General features: G+C 37.0%; 1 protein-coding gene across 1 annotated transcript in view; it reads left to right on the forward strand.

The window, feature by feature from the left end:
- The window catches only part of LOC101895547 (circadian clock-controlled protein daywake), a 150,206-nt gene that overhangs the window by 40,553 nt on the left and 93,641 nt on the right, over positions 1-16,012 (forward strand). The gene's annotated exons all lie outside the window — the stretch shown is intronic.

A 16,012-nucleotide genomic window follows, 5' to 3' on the forward strand; every position in this document is an offset into this window, starting at 1 on the left:
GAGGTACCAGAAGGAATGTTCCGATCTCTACCATCTTTATAGCAGATCTTCTGTTAATGGAACAATTGAGATGTACCAAGTCTGAATGGAATCGGGTGTTAATTTAGCGTTTAATGAGCTCCATGGATATTGAAAATTTTGACCCTTTGTGTGGGAGAGGTACCAAAAGGAGTGGACCGATTAATTCCATCTTCACAGCACATCTTGTTTTCGTAACAACAATGGAATGTGTAAAATATGAAGAGACCTGGATGCTTATTTCGGATTTTATAAACGTTATGGTTATTCAAAACTTTGACCCTTTGTGGGGGAGGTACCTTACGGAATGGTCCGATCTTTACCATCATTACAACGGATCTTGTGTTTGTAGAAATATTGAGATGTGCCAAGTATGAATGGAATCGGGTATTAATGAAGCGTTTTATGAGCTTCATGGATATTAAAAATTTTGACCTGTTGTGGGGGAGGTACCAGAAGGAATGGACAGATATATTCCATCTTCACACCAGATCTTGAGTTTATAAAAATATTGGGATGTGTGAAATTTGAAGACAATCGGACTCTTACATCACATTTTGATAAGAGTTATGATTATTCAAAAATTTGACCCTCTGTGGGGGAGGTACTTGATGGAGTGGACCGATATTGTCCATTTTCGCACCTGACCTAGCACTGATGTAAATATTAGGATTTACAAAGTTGAAGCAAAATCGGATTATAGTTTCTCTTTCAGTGCAGAAAATATATTTTTTGAAAATTTCGACCTTTTGTGGGGGAGGTTCGAGAAGGAGTGGAGCGATATATTCCATCTTAACACCAGATCTTGAGTTTATAAAAATATTGGGATATGTGAAATTTGAAGACAATCGGACGATTACAACACATTTTATAAGAGTTATAATTATTCAAAATTTTGACCCTCTGTGGGGGAGGTACTTAACGGAGTGGACCGATATTGTCCATTTTCGCACCTGACCTAGCACTGATGCAAAGATTAGGATTTACAACGTTGAAGCAAAATCGGATTATCGTTTCTCTTTCTGGGCAGAATTTTTTTTTTTTTTTTTTTTTTTGTTTTTTTAAATTTTCGACCTTTTGTGGGGGAGGTACTAGTAGGAGTAGGAGTAGGATATTCCATCTCAACATCAGACCTTGGTGCTATTTTTTTAATTTCTGCTATTTTTTTTTTTTAATTGCTTCCAAATTCCCATACCTCCCTTCTTCGATGGACATTACCATCTGTTTGCAACCTTGATGGTATCTGCCCTGCCTCATCGTCATCTTCTGCCTTGGAGAGTTGAAATACAAAGAGCAGTCAACCGCATGTAACACCAGGGAGTCATTAGTATGGCTTCAGCTGTTGCAATTGCTGTAATTCTAACATTTTTGCTCTCTCTCCCTCTCTCTCTTCATTCTCTGCAAAAGAAATTTGCGTCACATGCAACGGAGACAGGATACACGACAAGACAAGACATCTGGCGAAGGACAGCCAAGAAATAAAGTAACATCAAGCCGCAAAATAAAATCCCTTTTTTTTGGACGGGCGGTGATATCGAGGTTTCAGTGGCTAAGGGACCAGGGGGTTGATAGACTGTCGAACTGAAGTAACCGGAAACGGAAGTAAGAGTTAGTTGCTTGAATAACTGCCTGGCAGCTTGGGAAGCATTCACGTTTTTTTTCTTTACTTCAAGGAAAAGGTACCAAGGCGGTGTCCACCTCATCTCCTTTGCAACGATTTCTTAGGTGCTCAAGTGCGGGAAGTTGGATTCCCATTTCTTTTATTTTTTCTAGAATTGCTCGCATACCTTAATTTCTTTGCCAAAAAGGAAATGAAAGGTAATTTCAGGGATTTCACTTGACTCATCGTCTTGGCCACCGTTTTTTTTTTGCCCAGCTTCTTGATTATAATTTAATAGATGGCGTGTCAGAGACAACCTTATGACTTCAATGTTGCGTTTCATGAGAGCGCATTTTTTTGTCCTGCATCCAATTTTTTTCCCTGCAGCATAAATAATATAAAATCCAAGGAGTCGGAGTATTCTGTTTTACACATTCGCTTTTATTTTCTTTTATTTTTTTTTTCTCAGGAGCTACTCTTGAAAAAATAATTGCTTTAAGTAGTACCACTTAGCATTGTTTGGGTGCCGTTGCCGTCCTTCAAGGCTTTTGGGCGAGGGATGAGAATGGTCTGTTGCTACAACTTTTGATTGTTTTTGAAGGACGCTGTTGTCGTAGAAGATTATGATGAGGCCATTGGCGGCAACAATCTGTTGATTATCAGTTAGCTTCTTTGGCTATAATGAGGAAGGACTTTTTTCGTTTAGGCTTTGTGTTGGGCCAAAAGAAAAAAATGGCCAAATTGTTTTATGGAAAATTAATTATTGCCTTTTTTAATTTTTTTTATTTATTTATTTTTGGAGAGAGAGAGAAAGAGAGGGAGAGAGAGCAATCAAGAGCCAATGACGAATATTAAAAAAAATTATTTTTTTTTTGTTGCCAAATGGTCAGGCTTTATCCTTTTATTGTTGTTTTTATAAAAACAACGTTTGTTTATTAGTGGAGAACGATGGTAATGTTTACCAGGGGGTAAGGCAGGGAATACCTAGGTTTCGGAAAGAGCCACCAATCCTCATCAGTTCCCTTGTTTTTTGTCTGGGATATTCTCCCCAGAAGTTATTTTAAAAATAACTTCTATGAGAAAAAACATTTTTTTACCCAAGTGACTAGATCGTAAGCTCAATAGAAGAGGAACTAAATCGTTCTCCACTAATAAACAAATGTTGTTTTTATAAAAACAACAATAAAGGCGTAAAGCCTGACCATTTTGCAACAACAAAATACTACGGTATCCCGAACAAACAAGCCACACTGTTCTAATATTTTTTTTTCCAGAAAAATATACATCCTCTTTAAAGGACGAAAAATGTGATTTTTTTTCCAAAATTTTAGGTATCGGCACTTCGAACGTAATCTATATTAATAAACCAATAAGAATGAGTCAAAAGTCGGGTGGGGCCGACTATATGATACCCTACACCACTATGCATATTTAGTAGAGCTCCCGTAACAAAAGAATTTATTTCAAGTAGATCATACCACCTATCAACATTTGGCTTTAGAGCAGTTATAGTTTGGTTTCAGAAGGAACTAAAATATGGGAGGCATATTCAATTCAAAACCGATTTTCACTAAATTTTGATGGAGACATTTTAATCTCTTATACCAAATAACATTGCAAATGATATCACGTCGAGAGGGATTATATTAAAATCAGTAAAGAAAGTCTTAAAGTCGGGCGGGACCGACTTTATGATACCCTACACCACTTTGCTAATTTAGTAGAGCTCCACATAACAATTAAAAGTTTTTATGGGAGAATTCAATCATACACGCTATGATTATAATTATAATTTAAAATTCAAAGGACTAAATATGCCGAAGCATTTGTATCTTTTAAATTCGGAATTGTATTGTCCATTTGGTGCAAAATTTATTTGAAATCATATAAAGATATATATGGGAGCTATATCCAAATCTGAACCGATCTCGATGAAATTTTCTAAATATATTTCTGAGCTGTATTCGATATATTTCCCTGAATATCGTTGTTACGGAGTGCATATTATGGCTGTGGTTAACAAATACAACAAATCGGATGAACAATATATATGGGAGCTATAGCTATATCTGAACCGATTTCGATCAAATTCGACATACTAGCTTCTAGACTCGGTCGTATGTGCCAAATTCCGTCCCATTTAGACAAATATTAGACGTTTGGTGCACAATCCAAGGTAAATCGGACGAAGTTATATATGGGAGCTATATCCAAATCTGAACCGATCTCGATAAAATTGAGCAAAGGTATTTCTGAGCTGCATTTGATATATTTCCCCAAATATTGTTGTTACAGAGTGCATATTACGGCTGCGGAGGACAAAAATAACAAATCGGATGAACAATATATATGGGAGCTATAGCTATATCTGATCCGATTTCGATCAAATTTGGCATACTTATTTTCAGGTCTAATTTGGTTGTATGTGCAAAATTCCATACAATTCAGGCTGATATTACACGTTTGGTGCAAAATAAAAGGCAAATCGGACGAAGATATATATGGGAGCTATATCTAAATTTTGACCGATTATCTCCAATTTCAAAGGGTTCGTCCTTGGGCCAAGCAAATGACTTATGCAAAATTTGATCTAAATCGGATAATAAATGCGACCTGCATTTTGTTCACAAAAATACATGGACAGACGGACGGACGGACTGACATGCATGAATCAGCTCAGAAAGTGATTCTATGGAGATCCTCAAAAGTAACTATGGGTCTATCTCGCTTCCTTCTCCATGTTACAAACAAATGCACAAAGATATAATACCGTTACCACTATGGGGGGTAGGGTATAAAAATATATTATGGAGCCGAGTTCCACCAAATGGAAACGTACGTCCAAAAATTCACTCCCTTTGCCATTATTTGCACAATAAACCTGAAATCGGATTAAGGATATATATGGGCTATAGCTATATCTGAACCAACTTTCTCCAAATTTGATGTACTTGCCTCTAGACTGAATTCAGTCGGAAGTCCCAAAATTCAGTCCATTTGGGCAGATATTAGTCATTTCGAGCGCAATAAACCCGATATCTGATAAAGATATATATGAGAGCTTTATCCAAATCTGAGCCGATCTTGTCAAAATTTTAGGGACTTATTTCTGTGCTGTATCTGATATCTGGTGCCATAGAATATGCTTGTAGAGTGCATATTACGCATGTGAGGAACTTAAAACCCCAAATCGGATGAAACATATATATGGGAGCTATAGCTATATCTGGACCGATCTTCACCAAATTTGATGTATATTCTTCTACACTGAATTCGGTAGGATGTGCCAAAAATTAGATCATTTGAACTGATATTGGCCATTTGGTGCACAATTAACCCGAAATCGGTTGAAGACATATATTGGAGCTATATCCAAATCTGAACCGATCTTGATAAAATTTGGTAGAGGTATTTCTGGGAGCGGTAGCTATATCTGACCAAATTCGCTTCTAGACTGAATTCAGGTCTTTTGGCTTACATTGGTCATTTGGTGCACATTAAACCCGATACCTGATAAAGATATATATGTGAGCTACATACAAATCTGAACCAATCTGAACCAAATTTTAGGTATTTTTTTTCTGAGCTGTATCTGATATCTGGTACCAATCATGGTAGTGGAGTGCATATTACGCATGTGAGGGACTTAAAATCACAAATCGAATTAAATATATACATGGGAGCTATAGCTATATCTGAACCAATTTTCACCAAATCTGATGTACTTATTTCTGGATGAATTCAGTCGGAATTTCCATTCAATTCAGTTCAATTGGACTGATATTGGGCATTTGGTGCACAATTAACCCGGAATCGCTTGAAGATATATATGGAAGCTACATTTGAACCGATTCTCACCAATTCCAATAGGGTTCGTCCTTGTGCCAATTACTTTTTGGTTGGAAAATTTAATCTCAATCAAATAATAAATGCGACCTGCATTTTGGTCACCAAATTATATGGGCAGGCGGACAGACTGACATGCATGAATCGACTCAGAAAGTGATTCTATAAATATCGTCAAAAGAAACTATGGGTCTATCTCGCGTCCTTCTCCATGTTACAAACAAATGCACAATGATATAATCCTCTTTCCGCTATGTGGTGTAGGGTATAAAAAAGGCATGGAGAAATGTTAAAATATTGTCGAGGTGAGAGGGAGAGGATCGCTGCAACACATGTAGTAGGTGCAAGGATTTCATGTAGTAAGTGCAAGGATTCTGCGTGACCGGAGGGGAAAACCTTAAAATGAAATGCACGAATATTTGACTTGACACTTTTTAGGTCCACATAAAAAAACCATCCAAAGACATTCAAAACTACCTCCTACAGACATTTGCAAATTAATATTGACACCTAAATTCGAACACTGTCGGACAACATTTTTTTCGGACATGGCAGGCATTCTTTTGGCATTGTCGAAAATTCTCAATTTCATACATTTCCATTCACCATTTGATCATTTATGTCTCTGTCAACATGGCAATTGAAAATTTTTCAAAATTATTGGCATCAAATATTTTTGGACAACGTCAGCACGTTGAATTGATTAAGAGACGTGTTTTGATTGCATTATCATTATTACTTGTATCTGTGTGGATGGATGTGTGTAGGAGAGAGAGAGAGAGAAAGAAAGAGAGAGAGTGTGTGTATGTGTATGAGGACCAGTCAGTCATGCATCCTGTCATATGGAATAAAGCAATTGTCTTAGAGATGATGGTTGGAAATGTTGTGTTTGGATTCTTGTTAAAATTGAATTGTGGACAAAAAGTCTCGAAGAAGGTGAGGTGGGGAAAAGAGGCAGGAGTTTGTAAAGTTCTAACTACACCACCGCCTTCAATGATTCTTCTCATGGGGTTGAATATTTTTTATGCCCTACACCACATAGTGGTAATGGTATTACGTCTTTGTGCATTTGTCTGTAACATGGAGAAGGAAGCGAGATAGACCCATAGTTACTTTTGAGGATCTCCATAGAATCACTTTCTTAGTTGATTTATGTATGTCAGTCCGTCTGTCCGTCCGTCTGTCCATGTATTCTTGTGAACAAAATGCAGGTCGCATTTATTATCCGATTGATTTTCCAAACAACATTTGTTTGGCCCAAGGACGAACCCTATTGAAATTGGAGATAATCGGTAAAAATTTAGATATAGCTCCCATATATATCTTCGTTCGATTTGCCTTTTATTGTGCATCAAACGTGTAATATCAGCCCGAATAGCATAGAATTTTACACATACAACCAAATTAGGCCTTAAAATAAGTATGCCGGAATTGATCGAAATCGGTTCAGATATAGCTATAGCTCCCATATATATATTGTTCATCCGATTTGTAATTTTTTGTCCTCCGCAGCCGTAATATGCACTCTGTAACAACAATATTTGGGGATATATATCAAATACAGCTCAGAAAGACATTTCCTAAATTTTATCAGGATCGGTTCAGATTTGGATATAGCTGCCACATATAACTTCGTCCGATTTACCTTGGATTGTGCACCAAACGTCTAATATTTGTCCAAATGGAATGGAATTTGGCATATACGACCGAATTGAGTCTAGAAGCTTGTATGTGAAATTTGGTGAAGATCGGTTCAGATATATAGCTATAGCTCCCATATATTCTGTTCATCCGATTTGTTATATTTGTTAACCACAGCCGTAATATGCACTCCGTAACAACGATATTCAGGGAAATATATCAAATACAGCTCAGAAATATCATTGCCAAATTTTATCGAGATCGGTTCTGATTTGGGTATAGCTCCCTATATATCTTTATCCGATTTCAAATTAATTGTGCTCCAAATGGGCAATATAAGTCCGAATTTCAAAGATACAAATGCTTCGGCATATTTAGTCCTTTGAACTTTAAATTATAATTATAATCATAGCGTTTATGATTAAATTCTCCCATAAAAACTTTTAATTGTTATGCGGAGCTCTACTATATTAGCAAAGTGGTGTAGGGTATCATAAAATCGGCCCCGCCCGACTTTAAGACTTTCTCTACTGGTTTCATATTCAAATCCAAATAATTGTTGCTCCCAAAGTTGAATTGATGGTAGATATCAGATATTTTCCGAAAAAAACTCATAATCGAAGCATGGAAATCTCTAAGGCCTAAGAAGGATGTAAAATTATCCCCTACATCACTCCTACTCTAACTCGCTCTAGATACCCATGCATAAGTTGAAACCATTGCAATGTATAAAAACAAATTCAATATTGCAATATTTAATACTTATATCCTCATCCTAAATAAGTATGAAGTAGAACGGAGATGTTTCATTATTTTCTTCATTCCTTTCTCCTTAAAAGCATTCTAAAATGCTCCACAACAATGGAGGAAACATTTTACAACATAAATTGCAAGAAAAACGTAATTCCAAAATTTGACAGATTTTCGGCAAAGGTTTGAGAGAGAGAGAGAGAGAGAGAGAGAGAGAGTGTTAAACAACAATTCATCCATAATTTCCGGTGAAGGAAATAATGTGGACACCATTGTAATGTCACATAAAATTGCAATTTCCGCTGGAAAACACTTAAGGCGACAAATCTTCCGTAAAAGAATTTCATAATTTTTTGGGGTTTGGATGTGCAATGGGAATGATTTGTGAAAATGGAAAAATCTCTTCTCTACAGTGGAGGGGTTTTCTGTTTACAGAGGAAGTCTTCTTCCAAGAGAAAAGCTCTTATGTGCACAGAAGAGATCTTCTGCAGCAGAAGATATCTTCTGTCCGCAGAAGAGGTTTTCTGTCGCCAGAAGATGACTTCTGTTCCCAGAAGAAGTTTTATGTCCACAGAAGAGGTCTTCTGTACACAGAAGAGGTCTTCTGTCCCACAGAAGAGGTCTTCTGTCCCACAGAAGAGGTCTTCTGACCCACAGAAGAGGTCTTCTGACCCACAGAAGAGGTCTTCTGTACACAGAAGAGGTCTTCTGTACACCGAAGAGGTCTTCTGTCCCACAGAAGAGGTTTTCTGTTCACAGAAGAGGTCTTCTGTACACAGAAGAGGTTTTCTTCTGTCCACAGAAGAGGTCTTCTTCTGTCCACAGAAGAGGTCTTCTGTCCACAGAAATGGTCTTCTGTCCACAGCAGAGGTCTTCTGTCCAACAGAAGAGGTCTTCTGTACACAGAAGAGGTCTTCGGTCTACAGAAGAGGTCTTCTGTACACAGAAGAGGTCTTCTGTCCCACAGAAGAGGTCTTCTGTCCCACAGAAGAGGTATTCTGTCCCACAGAAGAGGGTCTTCTGTCCCACAGAAGAGGTCCTAGCTGTCACAGAAGGGTCTTCTGTCCCACAGAAGAGGTCTTCTGTCCCACAGAAGAGGTCTTCTGTCCCACAGAAGAGGTATTCTGTCCCACAGAAGAGGTCTTCTGTCCCACAGAAGAGGTCTTCTGTCCCACAGAAGAGGTCTTCTGTCCCACAGAAGAGGTCTTCTGTCCCACAGAAGAGGTCTTCTGTCCCACAGAAGAGGTCTTCTGTCCCACAGAAGAGGTCTTCTGTCCCACAGAAGAGGTCTTCTGTCCCACAGAAGAGGTCTTCTGTCCCACAGAAGAGGTCTTCTGTCCCACAGAAGAGGTCTTCTGTCCCACAGAAGAGGTCTTCTGTCCCACAGAAGAGGTCTTCTGTCCCACAGAAGAGGTCTTCTGTCCCACAGAAGAGGTCTTCTGTCCCACAGAAGAGGTCTTCTGTACACAGAAGAGGTCTTCTGTCCCACAGAAGAGGTCTTCTGTCCCACAGAAGAGGTCTTCTGTCCCACAGAAGAGGTCTTCTGTCCCACAGAAGAGGTCTTCTGTCCCACAGAAGAGGTCTTCTGTCCCACAGAAGAGGTCTTCTGTCCCACAGAAGAGGTCTTCTGTCCCACAGAAGAGGTCTTCTGTCCCACAGAAGAGGTCTTCTGTCCCACAGAAGAGGACTTCTGCCCACAGAAGAGGTCCTCTCTCCCACAGAAGAGGTCTTCTCTCCCACAGAAGATGTCTTCTCTCCCACAGAAGAGGTCTTCTGTACACAGAAGAGGTCTTCTGTCCCACAGAAGATGTCTTCTGTCCCACAGAAGATGTCTTCTGTCCCACAGAAGATGTCTTCTGTTCCACAGAAGATGTCTTCTGTTCCACAGAAGATGTCTTCTGTTCCACAGAAGATGTCTTCTGTTCCACAGAAGATGTCTTCTGTCCCACAGAAGAGGTCTTCTGTCCCACAGAAGAGGACTTCTGTCCCACAGAAGAGGTCTTACAGAAGAAAGGATTTCTGTTAATAGACGAAAGGTCTTCTGTGCACAGATGAGGAGAAGAATTGCGGATCCAGTTTTTAATGAATTTCGAAATTTTATTTGGAGGTCCATAAACATGGATTCTTATACCCTACACCACATAGTGGTGTATTATATCTTTGCGCATTTGTTTGTAACATGAAGAAGGAAGCGAGATAGGTCCATGTTTACTTTTGAGGACCTTCATAGAATCACGGTATAGATTTTTCCGATTTGGGTTTTAAGTCCCTTACATGCGTACTCTGCACTCCACAAGAATGATAATTGGTACCAGATATCAGATACAGCTCAGAAATACCTCTGTCAAAATTTCATGGAGATCGGCTTAGATTTAGATATAGCTCTACTAAGTACACATAGTGGTTTAGGTATCACATAGTCAGTCCCGCCCGACTTATGACCGTTCCTTACTGGTTTTTAATAAATTTTGGGAGGGGGTGAATGTACATTAACGTGGATTTCTCATAAGGTTTAAGAAGAATTGATGAGCCATAGATGTGGGTTTTTAAGGAGGAGGAGAATTTTTTAATAAATTTTTGATTTAAGTTTGAAGGTCCATAAACATTTTTTTTTTTGGATTAGGATTAGAGGCCCTCAAGGGTGGATTTTTTAATAAATTTTTTGGATAAGAATTAATGGTGTTTTATTGGGGATTTTTTATAATTTTTAAAAATATTCTGCAGGAGGATTCTCAATATTAAAAAAAAAAATTAAAATGATAGTTGGAAATGAGGTTTTTTTTATTGTGTAATGAAAGTTGTAGCTGTCTACAGGTAGCCGATTTTATTTTTGTTATTTTTGAATCAAAAATATTTTTAAAAATTATACTTTTGTTTTTTATTTCCGATCCTTCAATGAATTCCATTCCATTGCCATACGAAACTGCTAATGGCAATTGGGCCATGCAAATATATCCTCACCATGGTCTTAAAGTAAATAATGCCAATAAACCACCAACAAATATCCTGTGAAAATTATTACATTTTTAATCTGGTGTTAAAACTTTAACACACAGCGAATGAACAACGAAAGCGGGACAGAAAAAAGACGAGGACGCGGACAACGAAGGCGAGGAAGAGGACGGCAAACAAACTGTGTTAAATAAACATAATATGAATATCGCCGTAAAGTCAGTTAAATCCAATATCAGCCGACAATGGGCAACAGAAATCACACAATGTCCCATGGCGGGGCGGGAAATGGCAGGGGCGGGTCAGAACGCCAGCCGTATCAAAAATCATTGTTGTCGAAAATAAAATACAGAAAAATTACTAAAATCCACCTGCAGCAGATTGCAATGAAAAATCGCTTAATGATACCGTGCCATAGCAAAGCGCAACCTTCTCCTCGATGGCCGGTAGAGACCCTCACCTCACCTCATCCACCTACCTCGGTCATCATCAGTGCCACTGAGCAATGCCTTTAGGCTTCGATTCTTTACAAATCCAACATGGCATGGCTGGCATTGTTGTCGCTGCTCAGCCATGGCGGCTGGCTGTTTCTATTTTATTTTGCAGACGCTTCGTTGATTTTTTTAATTCCTGCATTCATTTTTTTCGCACTGAGCTATTTTTTACCGAACATCCTTTTTTTCTTGATTTTTGTAATTTTTTCTGTTTCGTTTAATTCTTATCCGTTTGGTTTGTGAGCATGTGTGTGTGTGTGTGTGTCTGTCTGTCGGTCTGTCTGTCTGTCCATTTGTTGTGATAGAACATTCATGGCTGTGGAAACCTCACGGGTACCATTGCCTGTCTAGTGCTGCCAGTGCTGCTACCCAAGTGGCAGAATCATTTGTCAGTCGTGTTTTTTTGTTTCAGGTTGTGCTCCTGCCACAGGATTCTCCCACCACCACCACCAGCAAAGTCCCTTCATTGCATCGATGTTAAAATTGCAATTGGATTTGTTACTTCATTCTGTTCCATTTTGATTCCGCAAGTCTATGGAAATGTGTTCCTTGGTAATAATTTGAAATGTAAAGGAAATAAGAGGGAAGTTGGGGAAAAATTCGGAGAGAGGGGTCACTACAGCAGATACAGGGTGCAATGCTCTCATAGCTTATGGAAAATTTAAATTGCACAGGAGACTCGTACAAATTTCTCGGAATACAAGGAAAAACTTCCTAATTATGTAAGAGCGAAAAGAATCGTTCCGAAATTGCGGAATTTGGAATTTTTTGAAGGGGAAAGGAATTTCCCCTGAATTTTTATTAATAAATCCACGTCTAAGGACCTCTAAATATCCCCTGAATTTTAATTAATAAATCCTCGTTTAAGGACCTCTAAATATCCCCTAAATTTTTAAAAATAAATCCACGTTTAAGGACCTCTAAATATCCTTACATTTTATTAAAAATATATCCACGTTTGAGGACCTCTAAATATCCTTACATTTTATTAAAAATCCACGTTTAAGGACCTGGAAATATTCTCTAAAATTTTATTAAAAAATCCACGTTTAAGAACCTGGAAATATTCTCTAAAATTTTATTAAAAAATCCACGTTTAAGGACCTGGAAATATTCTCTAAAATTTTATTAAAAAATCCACGTTTAAGGACCTGGAAATATTCTCTAAAATTTTATTAAAAAATCCACGTTTAAGGACCTCTAAATAACCCCTAAATTTAATTAGAAAATCCACGTTTAAGGACCTGGAAATATTCTCTAAAATTTTTATTAAAAAAATTCACGTTTAAGGACCTGGAAATATTCTCTAAAATTTTATTAGAAAATCCACGTTTAAGGACCTGGAAATATTCTCTAAAATTTTATTAAAAAATCCACGTTTATGGACCTGGAAATATTCTCTAAAATTTTATTAAAAAATCCACGTTTAAGGACCTTGAAATATTCCCTAAAATTTTATTAAAAAATCCACGTTTAAGAACCTGGAAATATTCTCTAAAATTTTATTAAAAAAATCCACGTTTAAGGACCTGGAAATAATCTCTAAAATTTTATTAAAAAATCCACGTTTAAGGACCTGGAAATATTCTCTAAAATTTTATTAAAAAATCCACGTTTAAGGACCTGGAAATAATCTCTAAAATTTTATTAAAAAATCCAAGTTTAAGGATCTGGAAATATTCTCTAAAATTTTATTAAAAAATCCACGTTTAAGGACCTCGAAATATTCTCTAAAATTTGATTAAAAAATCCACGTTTAAGAACCTCGAAATATTCTCTAAAATTTGATTAAAAAATCCACGTTTAAGGACCTCGAAATATTCTCTAAAATTTGATTAAAAAATCCACGTTTAAGGACCTCGAAATATTCTCTAAAATTTGATTAAAAAATCCACGTTTAAGGAATTCGAAATATTCTTTAAAATTTTATTAGAAAATCCACGTTTAGGACCTGGAAATACTCTCTAAAATTTGATTAAAAAATCCACGTTTAAGGAATTCGAAATATTCTTTAAAATTTTATTAGAAAATCCACGTTTAGGACCTGGAAATACTCTCTAAAATTTTATTAAAAAATCCACGTTTAAGGACCAGGAAATATCTTCTAAAATTTTATAAAAAATTCCACGTTTAAGGATCTCGAAATATCATCAAAATTTTATTAAAAAATCCACGTTTAAGGACCTGGAAATATTCTCTAAAATTTTATTAAAAAATCCACGTTTAAGGACCTGGAAATATTCTCTAAAATTTTATTAAAAAATCCACATTTAAGGACCTCTAAATATCCCCTGAATTTTTATTAAAAATCCACGTTTAAGGACCTGGAAATATTCTCCAAAATTTTATTAAAAATCCACGTTTAAGGACCTCTAAATATCCCCTGAATTTTTATTAAAAATCAACGTTTAAGGACCTGGAAATATTCTCTGAAATTTTATTAAAAAATCCACGTTTAAGGACCTCGAAATATTCTTTAAAATTTTATTAAAAAATCCACGTTTAAGGACCTCGAAATATTCTTTAAAATTTTATTAAAAAATCCACGTTTAAGGACCTTGGGATATTCTCTAAATTTTTTTTTAAAAAAATCCACATTTCAGGACTTCGAAATATTCTCTAAAATTTTTTTAAAAAATCCACATTTCAGGACCTCGAAATATTCTCTAAAATTTTACTAAAAGATCCACGTTTAAGGACCTGGAAATATTCTCTAAAATTTTATTAAAAAATCCACGTTTAAGGACGTCTAAATATTCACGCATGGACTTTCAAATATCCTCCTGAAATGTATTTAAGTATCCATAAAGTATCCTCCTGCAGCTGCCTACCCTCGTCATCTTCTCCCCCCACTGTAACACATACGCTAAATTGAACATAAGCGTATCCTGGGAGAAACATAATGAAAATGCAATTAATTTTTTTAACTTCTTTCATTCGTTTGCTAACTATTCCCTTTGACTGGCGGCGTTGGAATAACTACTCATCCCCTCCCCGTTGAAAATTATGTGGCTGTGATGATGCTGCTGCCGCTGCTGATGAGGTGCAGTAAGTGCGGATATAATCTGACGGCATGACGGCAGGATATCATATAGGCAATAGTTAATGGGTTCAAGCCTTATACTGATGATGCTATTGCCATTATCAAAGATATGGTGTTAAGGTGGGGAGTGAAGGTGTGGGTGAGGCATGCTTTGGGGTCAGAAGTTGCTGAACGATATTTACTGTTTCAATCGTAACGTCGAGCTGGCATGACAGCTGGCGTTTAAAGTAAGGCTACAAATGGTTGAAATGTTATGATTATGAACATTTATTTTAGGAATTTTCCTGGGGAGGTGGGTGAAAATGTTTGCTGGGTTGTGGGAGGGGTAAAGTGGAGCGTCTGGAAATAAAAAACCGGAAAATGTGTTACTTGCCTGAACTACAACTTTGAATCTTAAAAGGTCTATGGATATATAGAGGGAAGTTCAAATCAGTAGTTTGACATTAGCCTATAATCCTGACAAGTTTCCAGTCCAGGCCAAAAACCATTCTTGTTCCGACTAACTTAGCCTTCGCCATCATCCAACTGTCTGTCATGCTTTGTTTAATTGTTGCGAATTATGTTTTTTTTTTTCTATTCCCCCTTTTCCGTTCATGGCCTCAATAAGGGGGGAGGCTGCTTACCCAGACCACCAGCCCTAAAAGAAGAAACCAATTATTTGTTCCTACAGCCTGAATCCTCCTCAACCATTCACCATTCACCAAAAAGGAAAACAGTAAGCAATGTGACGACTCCCAAGCTCGGGCCTGTTCTCTTCTGCCCTGTTTTTTTTTTTATTTCCCGCCAGACAACAATGCCGAGGTCATCATCACCACTTGGATTTGTGATTAACTTTGTGACGTCGGTTTTGGCTTTTCCTTCCACACTCCTAATGATTATGGCTTAAATTCATCACTGCGGACAGCAAATGCTATTGAGTGGCAAACCAAAGGTTAGAAGGGCATCGGAAGTTCATGGACAATTGTCTGTGAAGTCAAAGAAAAATAATCGCTAGCATGGCATTAGAATCAAAGGCGTTATTTATTAGAAAACAAAATAGGAAAGGATTTCGTAGTTAAGTGGGAGAGTGGTTTAATAATTTATCTAAATTTGAGGAATAACAATGAGACAAGCTGAAAAAATCCGCATATGTGGAGCTCCAATTATCCCAATCTATGTTTGTACTATCCTGAAATTTATTTTAAAAAAATCCACATTTCCAGACCACTACGTTGCAGTACCTAAAATTGTCCTCCCAACAATTCATAAAAAATCTAGGCTTATGTAGCCTCAACTATAATCATAACACGATTGAGCTCCAATCATTTCCCAAAAAAATTCGTATAATGTCTGGACATATGAAGCTCAAATTATAATCCCAAAATTTATTATCTCAACATTAATCCATTTTTTTGAATCTATTTCGAAGAACCTCAAACTGTTCTTCCAAAAATTCTTAAAAAAAATCTAGGTATGTGGAGCTCAAATTATTTTTACGATAATTATTAACAAGTAAAAAAAGCGGTAAATTCGGCTAAGCCGAACTATGAATACCCTCCACCATATGTTAAGAGTTTGGCAATTTTCAAAAAAAAACAAAAAAAATCCGTTAAAAGTTCTAATAAAATCTTAAAAATAACAAATGCAGCCGTATGTATACGACGACGTGGGCCTGCATAGACAATTCCC

This window comes from Musca domestica, unplaced genomic scaffold (genome assembly GCF_030504385.1).
Source record: "Musca domestica strain aabys unplaced genomic scaffold, Musca_domestica.polishedcontigs.V.1.1 61, whole genome shotgun sequence".
Classification (NCBI taxonomy): Eukaryota; Metazoa; Arthropoda; class Insecta; order Diptera; family Muscidae; genus Musca; species Musca domestica.